This window comes from Schistocerca piceifrons, chromosome 7, assembly GCF_021461385.2.
Source record: "Schistocerca piceifrons isolate TAMUIC-IGC-003096 chromosome 7, iqSchPice1.1, whole genome shotgun sequence".
NCBI classification, from domain to species: domain Eukaryota; kingdom Metazoa; phylum Arthropoda; class Insecta; order Orthoptera; family Acrididae; genus Schistocerca; species Schistocerca piceifrons.
Window position 1 is genome coordinate 479,469,023 of NC_060144.1, and position 24,503 is coordinate 479,493,525.

A 24,503-nucleotide genomic window follows, 5' to 3' on the forward strand; every position below is an offset into this window, starting at 1 on the left:
TGTGTTTGTCCTTAGGGTAATTTAGGTTAAGTAGTATGTAAGCTTAGTGACTGATGACCTTAGCAGTTAAGTCTCACAAGATTTCACACACATTTGAACATTTGACGACGCGTGTGTTCAAGATGGAACGGCGATGGCAGTAACTTCCCGAATGGAAGCAGCTACACAGGCACGATCTACAGTACAAGATCCATGAACCGCCATCCTACCCTGGAGAAGCTTCTCGCCCAAAAACAAACGTAGGAAGATATAACAATGATTGTATTCATGTCGAAAATAATGTATTGATCTATGACTCTCATTCCGAATTCTGAACGCTATGTAAAGGGACGTTGGCGTTTCCGAGTTAAGTATAATGACTGGATCCTTCTTCGTTATGGTGGACAGTGTAAATGGTTTTGATCAACACGTGGGAGATATATACGAAAAGTGTCAACAGTTATTGAAGATAAGTAGAAATTATTCTGTGACAGTGCCTTTCAGAATGTAACTTATATCTATACAAATAAAAATAAGTCGCCGCACGTTTGGAATAACTCCACTTAAGAACTGGTTGACCGATTTGTTGAATTTTTTTGTTGTATTCGTCATTATCACGACAAGCTTTGTATAAAAGAAAATTTTTGGAAAATCCATCGGAAAAGTTGGAAGTTTGAATGGCATTATTGTATGAAAATCTCAATGAAAGAAATGTGAGTGTCCGTTTGACAGTCCTGCTGTCGCATGTGTTCATAACAACAACAAATTCCGCATTGAATATTGATATTTTGCACGAAAGAATATAACTGAAAGCGATTTCCAGTCATCGGTGCTAAACATTGGTGTTTTGCAAAGATTGAACTAATGTTAGTTCGTGGTAATTTTGGTAATTTGGTGTTGCAAACATTCAAGTGATTTCAAAAATGGTTCAAATGGCTCTAAGCACTATGGGACTTAACATCCGAGGTCATCAGTCCCCTAGACTTAGAACTACTTAAACCTTACTAACCTAAGAACATCACACACACCCACGCCCGACGTAGGATTCGAACCTGCGACCGTAGCAGCCGCTTGGTACCGTACTGAAGCGCTTAAAACCGCTCTGCCACAGCGGACGGCCAAGCGATTTCATTCCGTGGTTTATCGCTTTGGAAAAAATGCCATCTTGGAGGCATCGAAATATCGGTTGGAGGATGCTCAATGGAAGCCAACTACATGATCGTCCAGTCAATGAGACTGATGGAGAGTACATACAGCGTTTGGAGGCTAAGAATAAGAATTTCTAAGGAGTGATACATTGTGATTCCGCAACAATGAAACCTGATTCAATTGCTGCCAAATACTGTCATTAAAGATACTGTCCTCACAGATTCAGCTGCTGGAAACGTCTCTCTCATACGCGTTTGCTAATGAATCCAACTGATTAACCCATTCATTTTGACTTCTATTCATAATCAATGCTCCGTTTGTGATAACAATAAATAAGATCAGGGAGAGGGGGAAGGAGAACATGGATAGAGAAGGGGGGAGGGAATGGATATAAAGAAGGGGTAGGAGGATATGGACAGAGAGTTGAGGGAGGAGGAGATGGGTCGAGAGAGTGTGGGATAAAAGATGTACCGAGAGCGGGGAGAAGGTGATGGGCAGAGATAAGGGGGAGGAGAAGGAGATGGACAAAGGGAAGGGGGTTGGAGGAAAGAGATAGAGAGAGGGGGTAAGAAAGATGTTAATACATATGTAGAATTCCCATACTTATTTCGCAACTGCGAAGCATTGCCGGGTTCGCTAGTTCTATAATGACGAGTAGAGATCGGAGATTGCTGCATCCAACTGAGAAGATTGAGAAAAGCGGAATAATATTTTATTTCCACTGACCGAAGTGAGTCAGACCTGAAGTTGGAGTCCCAGTCGCAGTACTGCAGTAAGTTTGCATGTGGGTGTAGCACGCCCGACAATCTTCTGCTTCAGGCGTCACACGTCACTACCTCGTGACCCAGGAAAGTCAACAAAAGGCTCACTGCAAGAATAAAGAAGCTGCTCTGTTCTTTCACCTTACTCCTGTATATCATCCGTTCATTTCCTTCGGCACACTGTATCGCGACGATACCTTTAAGTCTATTCCTGTACTGAAACTCAACTCATCTAATACCCAACAAACAGTTATAGGACGAATCATCAGCATTTTCCATCCCCTGGACTTCTACCCCATCATTGATTACCGTCCTATCCAAATAAGTAATACGTTAAAATAGCTTGAACCAGCCATCGATATTAAACTAACATGCTCACAAAACCTACTTACCATACAATAAAAATTTCGCAACAGATTGAAGGTATCAACAAAATAAATATGGGAACTGTACCCCTACACCAGGGTCAGCCAAAGCCTTCACTTTTTCGTATGTCAATGTCGACTGCATCTCCGCTCCATCAAAGTTCTTCAGGATAGCACAATATCCACTTGAAAATGGCATGTATGTGAAAGCCGAACCCGGTAGTGTGCTTAAATAAAATACGTATCAGCCACTGGAGCTGCCTTTCATGTCCAAATCCTCGAATGCCATAAATTCCGCCTCGGCTTCCGTATACTTTTACTCTTCCCCGCTCCTACCACGTATAAAATTACTAATTCCCCCTTTCCTCTCTCCTCTCCCACAATTAAGAACGTCGATTTTTCTACATTTACTGCAAAAACGTGACACCAAGCTCCCAATTTTTTTTAAATTTCTGATTACAACTTTTGCACTCTGTCGCACCTTCACAAGTGCATCCCCTCAACTTTACACCTATACACACTTCTCATACTGTCCCACTATTCCCTTCTCCCCATTCTCTCCCCTTCCTTTCCAACAGATTCCTCTTTCCCATCCAACATCCTTTCTAAAACCCTCTCCAACAAAAACCTCTGTCAACTTTTGCTCCTTTGACGTGAAGAGTTTCCTTTTTATTATACATATTAGCGCAAGTTTTTGTATTTTAAATACAGCCATCTTTTATTCAACATAGCCAACGTACAGCACCACTTTTTAATGATTTTAAAAGCGTTTACATATTTTATTTTGATTTTTTAAACTATGTTTGCATATTTCATAAGCTTGTATATTTTATAAGTACTCTCACCACAAGGGCGGCAATGTACTTCGGACGACGCACCCTCTCGGAATGAACTGACAGTTAAGTAAAGATAACCAAAAGGAAAGGGGCGCCTAGTCTTACAAACCTCTCCATATGCTGGCTGTTCTTGCCATTCTAGAACTGTGTAACTTTAGCTGTGTTTCACCGTTCTGAAGATCCCCACAGCAGTGTAATTATTTCATTCCGTCGGTTTATTGGTTGGATGGTGAGGAACAGCTAGGTAACTCCAAGAGTGAACTGTGTCTTGTTTAAAGAAGTGTGTCAATACGGTGACTTGTTACGTTCCATGCAAATATTGATGAATCCAGACGAGTGCTGTATCTAGTCTCCTTCGGCAATCCATGAGCAGAACTCTTTATCTCCGTAACTTCAATAGGATATTTACGGAAGAAAAGATGAAATGAAGTGAATAAAGTCTACAGCAGGTGAGAGCGGCTGAACCGTCTCGACACTGACATCGCGCTTATCTCCGGCTGACGTGAAAGGGAACGAAGTCCCCTACGACTAACTTCTTTCACGTACTACCATCTCAGCGTGTTTGACCACATGTTCCTTACGATAAAAACGAAAATCTTCAAAATGCCTCGGCCTGGTTTTCTGAAATTTCGTTTATAAATGTTGCGCAATAGCCAAGTCAAGTAAAAAGTAGCACTACAACCGATTTATCCAGTTTTAGAAAAACTGGGTGATTTATTCCAGAGAAAGAGTTTCATAAACTGATCAAGTTGGTAACGCGTTGGTCAACCTCTGGTTCTTATACGAGCAGTTATTCGGCTTGGCATTAATTGACAGAGTTGTTGTATGTCCTCCTGACGGGTAGCTTGACAAATTGGCGCGTTAGATCGTCAAAATACTGAGTTGGTTGGACGGACTTGCTCACAATGACCCGGCGACCTTGATGGGCAATGTAGGGATTAGCAACTGCGAAGACAAACAATAGAAACTCTCACAGTGTGCAGGCGAGCATTATCTTGCTGAAATACTCGTATAAACCCAGTCTGGCTTGCCATGAAGGGCAGCAAAGCTGGGCGGAGAATATCGTAGACGTACTGCGATACTGTAGGGTGTCGCAGATGACAACGGAACGGATCCCGATAGGAAATGCAAAGACACCCCAGACCATCACTCCTTAAAACTTCCTGCCAGATTAAAACTGTGTGCCGCTCCGAGACTCGAACTCGGGACCTTTGCCTTTCGCGGGCAAGTGCTCGACCATCTGAGCTACCAAAGCACGGCTCACGCCCCGTCCTCACAGCTTTTCTTCCGCCAGTACCTCGTCTCCTACTTCCCAAACTTCTGTGAAGTTTGCAAAGGTCCCGAGTTCGAGTCTCGGAGCGGCACACAGTTTTAGTGTGCCAGGAAGTTTCATATCAGCGGACACTCCGCTGCATACTGAAAATCTCATTCTAGTCTTACTATGGACCACAGTCAGATTGGTATCCCACAGCTCTGTGTTGCGTCTCCAGACACATCTTCGCTGGTCATCGAGGCTCAGCACGAAGTGTAACTCATCACTGAAGACAATTCTACTCCATCCAATGAGAATGCAGGCCGAAGACGTGTCTGAAGAAGCCCCAGACATTGGTGGGATGTCAACCTGACTGTCGCTCACCATAAGGCGTGTCATTTAGTTTCATTCCAGGATCACTGGCACCCTTACAGCACAGCGGTGCGTCACGATATTCTACGCCCCACTTCGTCGCCCTTCGTTACAAACCAGCCCAGTCTTACACTTCAGCAAGATAATGCCCGCCTGCACACGGTTAGAGTTTCTACTGCTTGCCTCGTGCTTGCCAAATCGTACCTCGGCCAGCGAGGTCACCCGATCTCTCCCCAGTTGAGTACGGTTGGAGCATTATGGGCAGCGCCACCCAACCATTTCTGGATTTTGATGATCTAAAGAGCCATTTGAACAGTATTTGGCACGACATTCCTCAGGACGACATCCAACAACTCCGTAATTCAGTGCCAAACCAAATAACTGCTTGCATAAGAGCAAGAGATGGGCCAACGCGTTTTTGACTTTCTCAATTCATGAAGCTCTTTCTCTTGAGTAAATAACACAATTTTTCTAAAATTCTAATCATATTTTTTGTTTGTATGTGAGCATCACATCTATGGATTCCGGTACCATCCGGACAACTTCACCGGGGTGCGTTTTTCTTCTTAGAATGTATTTTGTTCACACGGCTTTTTAAAATAATCGTCTTGCGTTTGTTTTGTTCGAATGGATAAACTGTGTTACCAATAGAACGAAGCTTCATGTAACCATATTTCCGGAAATAAATGTGAGAGATGGGATATTCTGTGCCATGCCAGCCATCCGTTTGTTGACCCTACTGGAGATGCTCAATACATTTACCACTCATTATTACCCCATCCTTCAGCCTTCTGCCTCAAAGAATCAGGAACGTTTGTAAACGCTCCTGGCTGCCCCAAAATTTGCTGACATGCGTGAGACATATGATCCTGTGACGTGATCACGCTCTCAATAACTCCAAAGCCTTTAAATGTCCTCATATCGACAAATCCTAGAGAATAACGGCAGGTGAGCACGGAAGCTGTGCTACTGAAACTCCTCGGCCAGTTCATCGCCCATTAAATGTGTGACTTGGGTACTGTCTCCGAAAAGTGGATTTCTTCTCCGCCATGCATGAACACTTCTGCTGCCTTTCTGCAACGGTACCGTTCTCCAAAAGCGCGGTTAATTTGTCTCCCAGAAACTGATGATAAACAGCACCTGATAATTTGTCCGGTCACCCGCAATTACTGCCCACTCTTTGAGTTGACAGTCAGAAAAATGAAAAAACTAAATATTCTTCTCAAAAATAACTAAACTAATCTCAAAACTTGTACCAAATCGAAGGTGAAATTCTGTCTAATGGGTTTAGCAGTTGATGCGTCACAAAATCTTCTGGGTTTGATGGCCTTCAAATAAGCCAGTTTAAATATTAACCGTAATGTGCCAAACAGATTTAGCCTACTGAGTGAAAAAGAAACTATTTACACACCAATCCTGAAGAGCAGGAACCTTAAAAATGTGAAAATTACAGATAAACTACTTTAATATAACATGGCAGCGAAATTCTCTGAAAAATGTTCCAGAACGGACTAAAGCCATTAGTGGATGGAGAGCTGGCAAGGAAATAAACTGGATTCAGAAAAGTTAGTACCATCAGGGATCAGATAACAAACGTACGAAGGATTCCACAAAAAGTCAAGACTTATTTATGTGTTTTGTAAAGCAAAAGGTATCAGTAGGGAAATTTATAAAAAAATTTAGCATGGGCTTACTGGCTGCAGGAGAGATAACTGATCGTTGGAACCAACAACAAGCACTAGCCTAGATAGAAATTTCGGTCGCCTTTTTCCAGAAAAGGGAAACAAAGTAAACGCCATAGGCTATTGTAAAGTCTGTCAACAAAGTAAACGGCATATGCTATCTGACCTGACAAAGGAAAGCAAGAGACAGTCGAACGGATGAGGAAAGAAAGAAGGTGGTGCTATAAAGTCTGCAATGTTGGTCTTTGTTACCACAATGTTTTCAAGCCTATCACTTTGGAGTAAATTGTGTGTAAATAACATGTAATAATTTTTTGTCATAAAATATGAAATAAATGTACACAAGAATTTCACACAGCAAATTAGAAAGTAGGCTAGAAAAGAAATTAAAAAGCACTCCGTCTTCAGGCCACCAGTGGCCTACCAGGACCATCCGACCGCTGTGTCATCCTCAGTGGAGCATGCAGATAGGAGGGGCGTGGGGTCAGCACAATGCTCTCCCGGTCGTTATGATGGTATTCTTGACCGAAGCCGCTACTATTCGGTCGCGTAGCTCTTCAGTTGGCATCACGAGGCTGAGTGCACCCCGAAACATGGCAACAGCGCATGGCGGCCTGGATGGTCACCCATCCAAGCGCCGACCACGCCCGACAGCGCTTAACTTCAGTGATCTCACGAGAACCGCTGTAACCACTGCGGCAAGGCCGTTGCCCTTGAAAAGAAATTAAGATCCGATTAAAGTAATGTACACTGAAGAGCCAAAGAAACTGGTACACCTGCCATGTAGGGCCCTCTTGAGCATGCAGAAGTGACGGAACACGACATGGCATGGACTCGACTAATGTCTGAAGTAGTGCTGGAGAGAATTGTCACCATAAATCCTGCAGGGCTGTCCATAAATCAGTAAGGGTACGAGGGGGTGGAGATCTCTTGTGACAGCACATTGCAAGGCATCCCAGATATGCTCAATAATGTACATGTCCGCGGAATTAGATGGCCAGAGGAAGTTTTTAAATTCAGAAGAGTGTTCCTGAAGCCACTCTGTAGCAATTCTGGACGTGTGGGATGTCGCATTGTCCTGCTCGAAATGTTGAAGTCCATCGGAATCCACAAAGGATGTGAATGGATGCTGGTGATCAGATAGTATGATTACGTACGTGTCACCTGTCAGAGTCGTATCTAGACTCCAACTGCACACCATTAGAGAGCCTTCACCTGCTTGAACAATCCCCTGCTGACATGTAGGGTCTATCGATTCATGAGGTTGTCTCCATACCCGTGCACGTCCACCCGCGCGACAAAATTTGAAACGAGACTCTTTCGACGATACAACGTGTTTCCAGTCATCAACAGTCCAATGTCGGTGTTGACGGGCCCATGCGAGGCTTAAAGCTTTGTGTCGTGCAGTCATCAAGGGTACACGAATGGGCCTTCGGTTCCGAAAGCCCATATCGATGGTGTTTCGTTGAATGGTTCGCACGCTGACACTTGCTGATGGTCCAGCATTGACATATGCAGTAATTTGAGGAAGGATTGCACCTCTGTCACGTTGAACGGTTCTCTTTAGTCGTCGTTGGTCCCGTTCTTTCCGGATCTTTTTCTGGCCGCAGTGATGTCGGAGATTTGATGTTTCACCGGATTCCTGATATTCACAGTACACTCATGAAATAGTCGTACGGGAAAATCCCCACTTCGTCGTTACCTCGGAGATCCTGTGTTCCATAGCTTGTGCGCCGACTGTAGCACCACGTTCAAAGTCACTTAAATCTTGATAACCTGCCATTGCACCAGCAGTAACCGATCTAACAACTGCACCAAACGTTTGTTGTCTTATATAGGCATTCCCGACCGCAGCGCCGTATTCTGCCTATTTACATACCTCTGTATTTGAATACGCACGCCCGTACCAGTTTCTTTGGCGGTTCAGTGTATAATCAACATACTAAAAAGAAAATTTTACAAATTAACCACTAAGTGTTCGAACCAATAGATGAGTTTGTGTACTTATGGCAGATGAAGACAATGGCTGGATGGACAGAAAAGATACAGAAGAGAAGGGCAAAAATGGCTTGTTTTATGTTTATGGTAAACACGAATAGTCTTTCCAAAATTAAGCTTCCGATATGTCTGAAAAGGAACTTACGGAATAGACTAGGGGAGCTCACAAGGTGGCCCTCTTCGGTTTTCTTCATACTTATACAATTTTTAGTTCTGTACCTATTCGAGTTCCAAAAGCAGCATGAGGTAATTCTGAAAAAAAAAGACTAAAAAACTCGTATTAAAATAATAGAAGATTTTCGAGAATCATTAAGTAAAAAAAGGAAAAAACACATCTAGAGTATTAACATACTTGTCGTTATGTGAGCACGTAGCGTAGAATCTTGTAATCGTAATTTCACTGGTTCGATTTTCGTTTGCAACAACTTTTTTATTTATGTATTCTATATTTGTTATCAATTTAATATGTTAATGAACAAATATTGAAACACATTTTTTATAAAATTAAATCCCTAGTTTTAATTACTGATCATATGAGATAGATTAAAATTTGGTGCAGACATGCAAAATGCCATATTGTTAAATAAAAAAAATTATATACATGAAGCTCTAGAAACAAAAGGAAGTATTGTGCTTGCTATTTGATGTTTTCGTAACAAATTTAAATTTCTTGTGAATAATCGCGTTGTCACTGGATTAGAACATAAAACAAAAATTTTAATTAAAAATTATGATTCATATGATTCAATATTTGTTAATTGGCATTTGCATATATACAACTAAATAGCTAAAACGGTCACATAGTTCCAGTGGCAGTTTGCCGTAACGGCTTTCAGAAGCAACAAAAATTTTATTTTCAGTATTTCGTATACTTTTTGCCCTAAAAATTTGAAATGCTGTCATACTCTACTCATTAAGAGCTATAAACTTACGTTAAATGTTTAACTCAATAAACCGACATTAAAGTTAAAAACCGTGTATGTTTTGAGGCAGTGTATGTCATAGTGTGCAAATTACCGATACAATATACATTGCCTGACAACGCGAGCACTTAGAAACTTTGCCGCGCGCAGTAGTCGCGCGGTTTGAGGCGCCATGTCACGGATTGCGCGGCCCCTCCCGCAGGAGGTTCGAGTCCGCCCTCGGGCGTGTGTGTGTGTGTGTTATTCTTAGCGTAAGTTAGTTTAAGTAGAGTGTAAGTCTAGGGACCGACGACCCCAGCAGTTTGGTCCCTTGGGAATTCACATACATTTGAAAACATTTTTAGAAACTTTAAACATAAATAATTTTAAACCTTTTCTACGCATTTCATCACTGACACACAAATTAATGAAAGGAAAACAGCTTATCGTTCACTAAATGTTTGTTGTTTTTCTGTAAACCTTCAACATCAAGCACGACATTTTAATTTATTATTTCTTCACCACCAACTATATTCGTTACCCATTTTGCAGACAGCATACATTAACTGATTCGCGAGGTAATCTGACGTTTGAAGCCGCTTTATACAAGGGAGTTTGATTCTTTAAAAAATCGGGAACGGGGAAGTTTCTGATCTGTTACTAAATTTTGAATTTAAATAAAAGTAAAAACATGTTGCTGCTGATGAGATTCGAACCAGCGACTATAAAACTGCAACGTTTTTGCGCTGCTAACGAGTGTGACGATAAACCAGAAATGTTGTACACTTAAAAATGCTCAGAACTCTTCTTATTTCAAGCGTGATTTTTTTGAATCTTTTTCGAGAATTACGTGGTCGTGCTTCAGCAAACTGGTTTTCGAACACTGTGTTTCAGAGAACATGAAGAAACACCAAGAGTGCTAGTCAGTAAGTTCCCCCTGTGAGACATGAAATTTTAATGCAAAAACCATTCATAAGCTCTGAGTTCCTTAGCAAGCGGCGGAGAAATCGATATTAAGGGTTACTGGAATAGACAGAAAGCTTGAATGTGTCAGGGAACAGACTGAGTAGAAGCCGTGATTATGAATCTAATGAAAATAAAGTGGAGCTGGCCGGGAAATGAAGCTAGGCGACTGCATGATCGACATTTCAAGGTAGGTCTTCCTTGGGCTAAAAAAGAAATGACGAAAGGTTGAGGAGATGACCTACTGAAAGATGGGAGACAACATTATAAGCATGCAGGCCCAATATGGGCTTCTGTGGTAGATGACTGTCATGGCTGAAGAAGTTTGGGTTGAACATTCATCCAACAGCAATGTCAAGTGACTGATGATGATGATGATGATGACTGAGCGTGTGGAAGGTAACTGGTTATTTTTACCTGAACATGCATTAGAGTGCACAATCATTTCGAAACAACAAAAGTTTTATAGGATGAATCTAAAAATTTCTTCACGGCTGGCTCAGCTGCTCTGTTTTGAGCTAAAATATATTTTCTTGGTGCAGTCGAAGCTTTTCGTATGATCCTTGTAAAGTCTTTATCCATTAATCAAAGAATCTGTTCTTCTATGTCACTGAGAGACCAGTAAGCTCTCAGCAACCTTGCACAGTAAAGCTGGTCGTGATTATGAGCTTAAACTCAGACTTTTATCTAAATCTTGACATTTCATCGTTCTTCTTCTTCTTAGACGACTTGGTAAGGATACTAAGTGAGCAAAATCAGTTAATCCTCTAGTAAAGGTATTACGCTGAAGAGAGATAAGATCTCCGCTACACGAGGTTCAACTCCAACAGGTTTTCCTCACTGCATTCCATATGCAATGTGAAGGCAAGTACAGTGTTGCATTACCGCCCATAAATAAAGGCTGTTGCTGTATACACTAAACAACAAGAATCATGAGACAGCTACTTATACTTTCACTGAACACATAATGTTGTTAAGTGATTGAATGGCAGCAGATCTTCAGCAACTCATAGAAGGCCCTCGAATGTGCTAATCGTAATATTCTTTGGAATAGTTAAGTTTTTGTGGAATAGATTAGTCCCTTTTTCAGATGATATAAGCATCATTGTCAAGTCGAGCAAAGAAACATCTACAGAAAGAACAGTGAATGAAGTTTTTGTTGGAGTTAATAATCGATTTTTTGCTAATGGACTAGTGTTATACTTCTGAAAAAAACTGCAGCTCATTCAGTTCTGTACTGACAAAAACATTCTACCTCCTATTAACGTAGTGCATAAAAAAATTAACAGAGTAGAAATTTCTAAATTTTCGTGTGACAACTGTAAAAATCATAGAACAGACATGCTGAAACGTTTAGGTTCAACAGTTTTTCCATAAGAATAATTAACAACTTTGGGGAGATCGAATCCCATAAGTTAACATATTTTCATTTACTGATGCTCTATTAGGTAATTTTATGGTTTAGCGCCTTACTCAGAATTCATTGCGCAAAACAAATAAGTAATTACGTTTAGGAAATCAAAACATACCTCTCACGGGCATCTGTTTAAGCTGGGAATATTAGCCGCAGCCTCAAAATACATTTAGTCACTTGTGAAATTAGCTATCAACAATCCAATGCAGTTCAAAAATAATAGAGATAGTCACAAATACAGTGCTGAAAGGAAAAATGTCATGAACTCCAATGTGGTAAACCATTAATGATAATGAGTAGTCTCTTAGAAATACACAAATGGCCTTTCTGCAACCATATAATATACATTTAACTTCTTAAATTGTGTCTGAAATCATTCGCTCACCTGACACAATTCATATCATAACGTTTATTATTTATATGATCTATGGAATGTACACAGAGTTAACAAAAGTCATGGGATAGCGATGTGCGCATATACAGATGGAGGTAGCATCGCGTACACAAGGTATAAAGGCACAGTGCATCAATGTAGGTGTGATTTGATCTCACGCGATCCATGTGAAAAGGTTTTTTCCGGCAAAATTATGGCCACACAGCGGGAACTAACAGACTCTGAACGTGGAATGGTAGTTGGAGCTAGACGAATGGGACAGTCCAATTCGGAAATCGTTAGGGAATTCAATATTCCGAGGCTCACAGTGTCAAGGGTGTGCCGACTATACCCAATTTCAGGCATCGCCTCTCACCACGGACAACGCAGTGGCCGACTGCCTTCACTTAATGACCGAGAGCAGCGGCGTTTGCGTAGCGTTGTCAGTGCTAACATACAAAAATTTTCCCATTCCATTGAGACTATTACAGCAACCGGTTTAAAAGTACTTCAGAAAAAAACCAGTCTCGTTTTTGAAATTATTTAATGTCAATGACGCAGTTCACCTTTTTGGGACATCAACAGATTGTGTAAAATTAGCTGGACACGTGATCTATCAGTCGTGAAATCACACATAATGTAAACTAGATACCAAGGTAACTGGATATATAATCAATCCATCATGAAGCATCTACACTATGAAGTGGACGTAGAACACACCAACCGGCTCCACCGTGGCAGTTCAAGATAGGGCTACACTTACAAAGCCGTGGTCGATTAGACTGTCAGTGACAGAGCCACTCGGGTTCCTGTTGCTAATAAGGCGAGTACGCCGTTCGTTTATTACATATTTTTACGAGCTTCAAAGAGGAGCAACTTATTTTCAGTTATGTGTGTCGTTACTAGTACATTTTTGTAATTTATTGCGTGTTTCAGCACTTACTAGCAACAACCGTTTATTTTAAAAACAGTGCAGTGTACAGTACCGCCGCTGCTATCGACCCTTGTATCGACTCTCGTATCATACAGGCTTTTGTTTGTTCTGCTTAGAACAGCTCAGTGTCAGTTACACCATCAATGACACAGCCGCTCGAGTTCCTGCTGCTAATAAGGGGAGTAGAGTCCCTTAAGTAATGGATAGGCACTGTGATTGCTGTGCAGAGATGCAGCTGAGTTGGTATCTCTTCGCTCACAGCTCCAGGTAGTGTTGGCTTCTGCCACACAACTTGAGGCTGCTGCCAAGGGGCATCACTGTGGGGGGCAGATGCGGGGATGTGAGGGACGCCGAGCACGACCCAGGTGTCCCCTGATCGGTCCACTGCTGTGGTTCCCCCGGGTACTGCCTGCACTGAGGTTGACCCCTCACCCGTGGTCAAGTGGGAGATCATTCCTAAGTCTGGCAGGCAGTGAAAGACTTTCCAAGGGACTGATCGTAGGGCCTCCCCGGTTCATATGACTAACAGGTTTTGGGTGTTATCTGTGGCTGACGAAGTCCGTGAGTCGAATGCAGTCGTCCACCCTGTTCCAGAGGAAGCCTCTTGGCCTGCAAGGTCTGGGCATTCACAGAGGGTGGGTTTGCTAGTAGTTAGGAGCTCAAATGTTAGGCACATAATGGGGCCCCATAGGAACATGACTGTCAAGGTGGGGAAGGAAGCCAGTGTGCACTCAACTTGCATATCGGGAGGAGTTATTCCGGATGTGGAAAGAGTGCTTGCGGATGCCGTGAAGAGTATGGGGTGTAGCCAACTGCAGGTGGTGGCCAATGTCGGTACCAATAAGGTGTGTCGCTTTGGATCGGAGGAGATTTTCTGGTTTCGGGCGGCTAGCGGAAATGGTAAAGACTGCCAGTCTTGCTTGCGAGATTAAGGCGAAACTCATCATCTGCAGCATCATTGACAGAACCGACTATGGTCTTTTGGTGCAGAGCCGAGTGAAGGGTCTGAATCAGAGGCTCAGCCGCTGTGACCGTGTAGACTGCAGATTCATTCACTCGCGCCATCGGGTGATGGGTTTCCAGGTTCCACTCAATAGGTCAGGAGTAAATTACATACAAGAAGCGGCTACACGGGTATCGGGGGCTGTATGGAAGGGACTGGGCGGTTTTTTAGGATACAGGGTCTCAGGAAACCAAAGAAAGGGCGTCTGTCTAAAAGGGGGCAGGTAAAATACAGTAAGGTAGTTGTAGAAACGATCGGTATTGTAGTTGTAAATTGTCTTATCTGTGTTGGGAAAAAACCAAAGCTCCAAGCCCTAATGGAAAGTACTGAAGCTCAAACAGCTATAGGTACAGAAAGCTGGCTAAAGCCAGAAATAAGTTCAGCCGAATTTTTTTCAAACGACCTAACAGTTTTCAGAAAGGCTAGATTAATTACATTTGGTGGTGGAGAATTTATTGCTGTCAGAAGTAGTTTACTTTGTAGTGAAATTGAATTAGATAGCCCCTGCGAAATAGTATGGGTAGAGGCTATACTTGGCAATGAGACTAAAACATTAACTGGATCATTTTACAGACCCCCCCCCCCCCGACTTAGAATATTTAGTTGTTGAACAGTTCAAAGAAAACTTGACTCTCATTTCGAATAGGTACCCGACTCCTACGACGATAGTTAGTGACGACTTCAATCTACCCTCGGTATGCTGGAAAAATTATGCATTTCAAATCGGCGGCAGGCATAAAACGTCATGCGACATTGTACTGAACGTTTTATCAGAAAATTAGTTTGAATGATTGGTTCATGAGCCCACTCGAAGCGTAAATGATTGCGACAGCATACTTGACTTCTTTGGAAGAAATAATCCTGGACAAATAGGGAGTATCATGACGAATACAGGGATTAGCGACCACAATGCAGTTGCTGCTAGGCTGAATACCGTAACACCCACAACCATCAAAAAGAAACGTAAAGTACATCTATTTTAAAAAAAGCTGATAAAAATTATCTTAGGCGTAGAAAAGTTGTGGAAAGATTTCAAAGAGATACACTCCTGGAAATGGAAAAAAGAACACATTGACACCGGTGTGTCAAACCCACCATACTTGCTCCGGACACTGCGAGAGGGCTGTACAAGCAATGATCACACGCACGGCACAGCGGACACACCAGGAACCGCGGTGTTGGCCGTCGAATGGCGCTAGCTGCGCAGCATTTGTGCACCGCCGCCGTCAGTGTCAGCCAGTTTGCCGTGGCATACGGAGCTCCATCGCAGTCTTTAACACTGGTAGCATGCCGCGACAGCGTGGACGTGAACCGTATGTGCAGTTGACGGACTTTGAGCGAGGGCGTATAGTGGGCATGCGGGAGGCCGGGTGGACGTATCGCCGAATTGCTCAACACGTGGGGCGTGAGGTCTCCACAGTACATCGATGTTGTCGCCAGTGGTCGGCGGAAGGTGCACGTGCCCGTCGACCTGGGACCGGACCGCAGCGACGCACGGATGCACGCCAAGACCGTAGGATCCTACGCAGTGCCGTAGGGGACCGCACCGCCACTTCCCAGCAAATTAGGGACACTGTTGCTCCTGGGGTATCGGCGAGGACCATTCGCAACCGTCTCCATGAAGCTGGGCTACGGTCCCGCACACCGTTAGGCTGTCTTCCGCTCACGCCCCAACATTGTGCAGCCCGCCTCCAGTGGTGTCGCGACAGGCGTGAATGGAGGGACGAATGGAGACGTGTCGTCTTCAGCGATGAGAGTCGCTTCTGCCTTGGTGCCAATGATGGTCGTATGCGTGTTTGGCGCCGTGCAGGTGAGCGCCACAATCAGGACTGCATACGACCGAGGCACACAGGGCCAACACCCGGCATCATGGTGTGGGGAGCGATCTCCTACACTGGCCGTACACCACTGGTGATCGTCGAGGGGACACTGAATAGTGCACGGTACATCCAAACCGTCATCGAACCCATCGTTCTACCATTCCTAGACCGGCAAGGAAACTTGCTGTTCCAACAGGACAATGCACGTCCGCATGTATCCCGTGCCACCCAACGTGCTCTAGAAGGTGTAAGTCAACTACCCTGGCCAGCAAGATCTCCGGATCTGTCCCCCATTGAGCATGTTTGGGACTGGATGAAGCGTCGTCTCACGCGGTCTGCACGTCCAGCACGAACGCTGGTCCAACTGAGGCGCCAGGTGGAAATGGCATGGCAAGCCGTTCCACAGGACTACATCCAGCATCTCTACGATCGTCTCCATGGGAGAATAGCAGCCTGCATTGCTGCGAAAGGTGGATATACACTGTACTAGTGCCGACATTGTGCATGCTCTGTTGCCTGTGTCTATGTGCCTGTGGTTCTGTCAGTGTGATCATGTGATGTATCTGACCCCAGGAATGTGTCAATAAAGTTTCCCCTTCCTGGGACAATGAATTCACGGTGTTCTTATTTCAATTTCCAGGAGTGTAGTATCGACGGCAATTGAGAGATATATATCACATAAATTAATAAGTGATGGTACTGATCCCCCATGGTACACAAAACGGGTCAGATCTCTGTTGCAGATGCAACGAAAAAAGCATGTCAAATTTAGAAGAACGCAAAAGCCCCAAGAATGGCAAAGTTTTGCAGACGTTAGCGCGTACTTCAATGCGAGATGCTTTTAATAATTTCCACAACGAAACTCTTTCTCGGAATGTGTCAGGAAACCCAAAGAGATTCTGGTCATACATAAAGCACACCAGTGGCAAGACGCAACCAACACCTTGACTGTGCGATAACAACGGTGAAGTCACTGATGACAGAGCCACTAAAGCACAGTCGTTAAACACGGTTTTCCGAATCTCCTTCACCACAGAAGGCGAAGTAAATATTCCCGAATTCCATTGAAGAATAACTGCCAAGATGAGAAACATAGAAGTAGATATCCTCGGTGTAGCAAAGCAGCTTAAATCACTTAATAAAGGCAAGGCCTCCGGTCCAGACTTTATACTAGTCAAGTTCCTTCCAGAATATGCTGATGCAATAGCTCCATACTTAGCAGTTATATACAACCGCTCGCTCACAGAAAGTTCCGTACCTAAAGGCTGGAAAATTTCTCAAGTCACACCAATACTCAAAAAGGGAAATGGGAGTAATCCGCTGACGTACGGGCCCATATCTTTAACATCGATTTGCAGTAGGATTTTGGAACATATACTGTATTCGTACATTAGGAATTACCTCGAACAAACTGATTTATTGATGCATAGACAGCACGGATTCGGGAAACATCGTTTTTATGAAACACAACTAGCTCTTTATACTCATCAAGTGAAGAGTGCTATCGACAGGGGATGTCAAATTGATTCCATATTTTTAGATTTCAAGAAGACTTTCGACACCGTTCCTCACAAGCGTCTTCTAACCAAACTGCGTGCGTATGGAATGTCTCCTCAGTTGTGCGCCTGGATTTGTGATTTCCTGTCACAAAGTCACAGTTCGTAGTAATACACGGAAAATCATCGGGTAAAACAGAAGTAATATCCGGCGTTCCCCAAGGAAGTGTTATAGGCCCTCTATTGTTCCTGATCTATATTAATGACATAGGAGACGTTATCAGTAGCCCTCTTAGATAATTTGCAGATGATGCCGCTATTTACCGTCTTGTAAAGTCATCATATGACGTAAACGAATTGCAAAATGATTTAGATTACATATCTCTATGGTGTGAAAAGTGGGAATTGACCTTGAAAAAAGAAACGTGTGAAGTTATTCACGTAAGTACTTACAGAAAACCCCTAAATTTCGGTTACGCGATAAGTCACACAAACCTGAAGGCTGTAAATTCGACTTAGGAATTACAATTACAAATAACCAAAATTGGAATGGTCACATAGATAATATTGTGGGTATAGCAAACCAAAGACTGCGATTCATGGCAGAACACTTAGAAGGTGCAACAGGTCTACAAAAGAGACTGCTTACACTACGCTTGTCCGCCCTATTCTAGAGTACTGCTGTGCGGTGTGGGATCCGCATTAAGTGGGGCTGACGGATGACATCGAAAAAGTTCAAAGAAGGGCGGCTCGTTTTACTATCGCGAAATAGGGGAGATAGTGCCACAGACATGATACGTGAATTGGAGTGGCAATCATTAAAACAAAGACGTTTTTCGTTGCGACGGGATCTTCTCATGAAATTTCAATCACCAGTTTTCTCCTCCGATTGCGAAAATACATAGGGAGGAATGAACATCACGATGACAGTGACACTAAAGCAGAGTTATTAAACACGGTTTTCCGAAACTCCTTCACTAAAGAAGTCGAAGTAAATACTCCTGATTTCCAATCAAGAACAACTGCCAAGATGAGAAACATTGAAGTAGATATCCTCGGTGTAACAAAACAGCTTAAACCACTTAATAAAGGCAAAGCCTCCGGTCCAGATTGTATACCAGTCAGGTTCCTCTCAGAGTATGCTGACAAAATACTTCCACATTTAGCAATTATATACAACCACTCGCTCACAGAAAGATCCGTACTTAAAGACAGGAAAATTTCTCAAGTCACACCAATACTCAAAAAGGGAAATGGGAGTAATCCGCTGACTTACGGGCCCATATCTTTAACATCGATTTGCAGTAGGATTTTGGAACATATACTGTTTTCGTACATTAGGAATTACCTCGAACAAACTGATTTATTGATACATAGACAGCACGGATTCGGGAAACATCGTTTTTATGAAACACAACTAGCTCTTTATACTCATCAAGTAATAAATGCTATCGACAGGGGATGTCAAATTGATTCCATATTTTTAGATTTCGAGATGGCTTTCGACACCGCCCCTCACAAGCGTCTTCTAACCAAACTGCGTGCCTACGGAGTATCGCCTCAGCTGTGCGACTGGATTCGTGATTTCCTGTCAGAAAGGTCACAGTTCGTAGTAATAGGGAAAGTCATCGAGTGAAACGGAAGTAATATCCGCCGTTCCCCAAGGAAGTGTTATAGGCCCTCTATTGCTCCTGAGCTATATTGACATCGGAGACAATCTGAGTAGCCATCTTAGATTGTTTGCAGATGATGCTGTCATTCACCGTCTTGTAAACTCATCAGATGATCAAAACGACTTGCAAAATGATTTAGCTAAGATATCTGTATGGGGCGAAAGATATTCACATGAGTACTAAAAGAAATCAGCTAAATTTTGATTACGCAATAAGTCAAACAAATCTGAGGGCGGTAAATTCAACTAAATACTTCGGTATTACAGTTACAAATAACCAAAATTGGAACGATCACATAGATAATATTGTGGGTAGAGCAAACCAAAGATTGCGACTCATTGGCAGAACACTTAAAAGGTGCAACAGGTCTACTAAAGACACTGCTTACACCACGCTTGTCCGTCCTATTCTGGAGTATTGCTGTGCGGTGTGTAATCCGCATCAGGTGGGACTGACGGATGACATCGAAAAAGTACAAAGAAAGGCAGCTCGTTTTATATTATTGCGAAATAGGGGAGATAGTGTCACAGACATGACTCGTGAATTGGAGTGGCAATCATTAAAACAAAGGCGTCATGAAATTTCAATCACAAGTTTTCTCCTCCGAATTCGAAAACATTCTGTTGGCACCCACCTACATAGGGAGAAATGATCATCACGATGAGATAAAAAAAATCAGGGCTCGCACAGAAAAATTTAAGTGTTCGTCTTTCCTGCGTGCCGTTCGAGAGTGGAACGGTAGAGAGACAGCATGAAGGTGGTTCATTGAACCCTCCGTCAACCACATTATTGTGAATAACAGAGTAATCACGTAGATATAGATGTAGACACACTACTGGCCATTAAAATTGCTACACCAAGAAGAAATGCAGATGATAAATGCGTATTCACTGGACAAATATATTATACTAGAACTGACATGTGATTACATTTTCACGCAATTTGGGTGCATAGATCCTGGGAAATCAGTACCCAGGACAACCACCTCTGGCCTTGATACGCCAGGGCATTGAGTCAAACAGAGCTTGGATGGCGTGTACAGGTACAGCTGCCCATGCAGCTTCAACACGATACCACAGTTCATCAAGAGTAGTGACTGACGTATTGTGACGAGCCAGTTGCTCGCCCACCATTGACCAGACGTTTTCAATTGGGGAGAGATCTGGAGAATGTGCTGGCCAGGGCAGCAGTCGAACGTTTTCTGTATCCAGAACGGCCCGTAGAGGACCTGCAACATGCGGTCGTGCATTATCCTGCTGAAATGTAGGGTTTCGCAGAGATCGAATGAAGGGTAGAGCCAGGGTTCTTAACACATCTGAAATGTAATGTCCACTGTTCAAAGTGCCGTCAATGCGAAAGGGAGGTGATCGAGACGTGTAACCAATGGCACCCCATACCATCACGCCGGGTGATACGCCAGTATGGCGATGACGAATACACGCTTCCAATGTGCGTTCACCACGATGTCGCCAAACACGGATGCGACCATCACGATGCTGTAAACAGAACCTGGATTCATCCGAAGAAATGGCGTTTTGCCATTCGTGCACTCAGGTTCGTCGTTGAGTACACCATCGCAGGCGCTCCTGTCTGTGACGCAGAGTCAAAGGCAACCGCAGCCATGGTCTCCGGGCTGATAGTCCATGCTGCTGCAAACGTTGTCGAACTGTTCGTGCAGATGGTTGTTGTCTTGCAAACGTCCCCATCTGTTGACTCAGGGATCGAGACGCGGCTGCACGATCCGTTACAGCCATGCGGGTAAGATGCCTGTCATCTCGTCTGCTAGTGATACGAGGCCATTGGGATCCAGCACGGCGTTCCGTATTATCCTCCTGAACCCACCGAATCCATATTCTGCTAACAGTCATCGGATCTCGATCAACGCGAGCAGTAATGTCGCGATACGATAAACTACAATCACGATAGGCTACAATCCGACCTTTATCAAAGTCGGAAACGTGATGTTACGCATTTCTTCTCTGCAGTAATCAATGTGGGACCTACGACAAACGTAACCGTTGGGACAGTGCGGCGTTTTGACGGTAATGGGCTATGGCGACTGACGACAAACGCGAGTGCCTTATCTAAAAGCACGACATCCTCTGCAGCGCCTCTCCTACGCTCGTGACCTTATCGAATGGACCCTAGACGACTGGAAAACCGTGGCCTGGTCAGATGAGTACCGGTTTTAGTTGGTAAGAACTAATGGTAGGATTCGAGAGCGGCACAGACCCCACGAACTGTGGACTCAAGTTATAAACAGGGCACTGTGCAAGTTGTTGGCGTCTTCATAATGGTGTGGGCTGTATTTACATGGAATGGACTGGGTTCTCTGGTCCAATTGAGTCGAGCATTGACTGAAAATGGTTGTGTTTGGCTACTTGGATACCATTTTCAACCATTCATTGACTTCTTGTTACCAAACGACGATGCGCCATGTCACCGGACCACAGTCGTTAGAGATTGGTTTGAGGAACATTCGAGCCAATGATTTGGCCACCCGGATCCTTAGACATGAATCCTGTCTGACATTTATGCGACATAACCTAGAAGTCAGTTAGTGTACAAGATCCAAAACCAGCAACATTTCGCAATTATGGACGGGTATAAAGGTAGCATGGCTCCACATTTCTACAGGGGACTTCCAACGATTTATTGAGTCGATGCCATGTAGCGTTGCACCATGCTCGGCAAAAGGAGGTCCTACAGGATATTACGAGGTATCAAATGGTTCAAATGGCTCTGAGCACTATGCGACTTAACTTCTGAGGTCATCACTCGCCTAGAACTTAGAACTAATTAAACCTAACTAACCTAAGGACATCACACACATCCATGCCCGAGGCAGGATTCGAACCTGCGACCGTAGCTGTCCCGCGGTTCCGGACTGAGCGCCTAGAACCGCTAGACCACCGCGGCCGGCCTACGAGGTATCCCATCACTCTTTTCAGCTCAGTGTAGAAGTAACTATCCAAGGAAGAAAGCAGTTCACTCTAGATGTGTGTTGGAATACTGTCGACCAGGCCAGTGTGTACTGGCTTTGTTATGCGACAGATGGTATCACCGTTCATATGCACCACTGAAGACATATACATTGCTTGCCGTTAGAATTCCAGTACCGTGGAGGCAGCACAATACAAACGTCAAATTGGCAAGAGTTGTACTACATGCTTGGATAAGCAAATGATTAGCATTTCAAAGTAGATGGGAGTAGCCACATCTACATTCTCTATAAGGAAAAAACATGCAGTTGGTTTATCGTTCAGAAATCACATTTCAACGTTGGTCCTTTGTGAAAAGGTCGTGTATTATCTCTTGCAAAAAGGAGAACTATCTACCAGCACGTCTCTTAAACGTGGCAGCAACAGTACTGTGGCCTATCAAGACTACAGTTTATTGTTTCCCAATATTGTTGGCTGTGTTGGTAGGAATCCCACGACTATCAAGCAGATATGGAGTCGATGGGTTCAGGAGGGTCATACTCGACGCGATGGAGGATAGCTACATCCCCACGCGATTAGCACCCGAGAGGATGGCCAAATTGTTCGCTCTGCCGCGCAAGGTCGTACAGCCACATCATTTACATTTAGTCAGGTAATGAACTTGTATGGAGCAATGAAAATTTGATGACGTCTGGATGCGAATGAAAAAATTGATTTCCTAAAACTGATGCAGGTATTTTCAGTCTGGATAACTGGTATTTTTCAGTATTTGTTTGGTCTAGGTTACAACAAGTGCTTTTCATTTTTTACTAATACAGTAACCGAATAAAAAAACCGAAGTGTGAATTAGTCATAGCAGTAGTGTCAATTTTTTTCGTTTTTAAATAAGCCTTTTTAAAAAAGGAGTAATTTTTATATGTAAAATCTGTGTTGGTTTGAAATATTGCCTTATTGAAGAAAATGGGAAAGGTGATCAGTGATGTTTTGGTAACAATGGTGAGAAAATGAGCAACAAACGACGGCAAAAGAAATGGTACAGTATTGCTGGGACAATAATGTCCCTGTTACAACGTGTCGTGGCTTAAAGTTATGGTTGTACGAGAGTGTACAAGACCTGCCCCACCTGGTCTGTACGGCTGTTTATCGTTGTATTCGCCGGAAATCCGCTATATTGCAGAATGGCACCAAACCCAGTTTGGAAATATTTTTACGAAGTGACGCAGCAGTGAAGTGCGGTGCGCCATTTGCTTCAAAAGATTAAATATTTGACTATTACTTATATGAAATAATAAAAGAGGAATGTATTTATGGTAACAGTAATAAATTAAGAACATAACAACAGTTCATTCATAGCATAAAATAAAAATAGAAAGTAACTAATGTGTAGTCTGTGTCTACATAATACGGTTTTATCTTCTTGTGGCCCTTCAAAACGGACAAATTAACACGAAAAACAGAATTCTCAAACTTCAGTTTTCACGATTTGACAGTGACCAATCGTAATTACAATGTAGTGATATGATCGTCGATTACAACGTGATTTTTGAGCAGAGTTCCAAAAACTTAGGATCAAAAAGAGAATAATGGTGATTTTTCTACTATTCAACCACTTATCACTTTTTGAGACAAGCAACGAATTGTGGTCAGATTAAGTTTTCTTTTATTTTGATGCTTTATTTTGATTCTATGTGTCTTGAAAATTGGAAAGACAAAATTTTTCAATGTTAGTTCGATTTCTATGTTTATTACAGTAAATAATAGGAATGAAACACCGAAAAGCGACTGTTACAAAAACCAGTTATTTCAGAAACCGGTTATTTTGAGCGGTTTTAAGTCAGGTTAAACTGGCGTGTAAATAACTGGTAGTTTCACCGATAACCGCCATCTCTCTGGCTGTAGCACCTTTGACTGTCAGCACGGCGGGATTTGTCGCAACTTGTCTTGACGCGGCAGTGCCTGGAACACATGGACAGTCAGCAGGGCAATCATTGCGGCAGAGGCAGGAGCGCTGACAGTGACGCACCCAACGGCAGCAATGGATGCAGGACTGTCACCATATCCTTTTTTCAGACAAGTCCCAGTTCCGCAATCAGCATTAAGGTGGTTGAATTCGCTTGTGGAGGTTCTGAACAGGACAAACAACCTCCATCTCCAAACTCGTCCAGAGCCTGGCGTGCCGGTATGGCGTGAGATTGGGCACACGATCCAATCGCCTCCGGTGCGCATAGTTGGTGATTTGGATGTTAAACGTGAGAAGGCTGGCGGCTGTGTCCTGTCTTCGAGATCCTCGTGACGTTATGTTTCAACAAGATAACACAAGACCACATGTGCTGCCCTGGCGTAGCTCTGTACAGAGTGTGTTCGCATGTTGCACTAGCCAGCACGTTCTCCAGATCTCCCACCCATTGAGATCATCCGGTATGGGCCAGTCTCTTGAATTGATCAACACTGAGTTGAAGAGTCGCAGACGACGTATCCGTATCTGCCATCCAAGCTCAGTTCGGCACTGTGCCCATCCGTATCAGAGCCATTGTTTCTGCCACAGGTGGCAGCTATGGGTACTCAGTTTCATACCACTACAAATTTAAT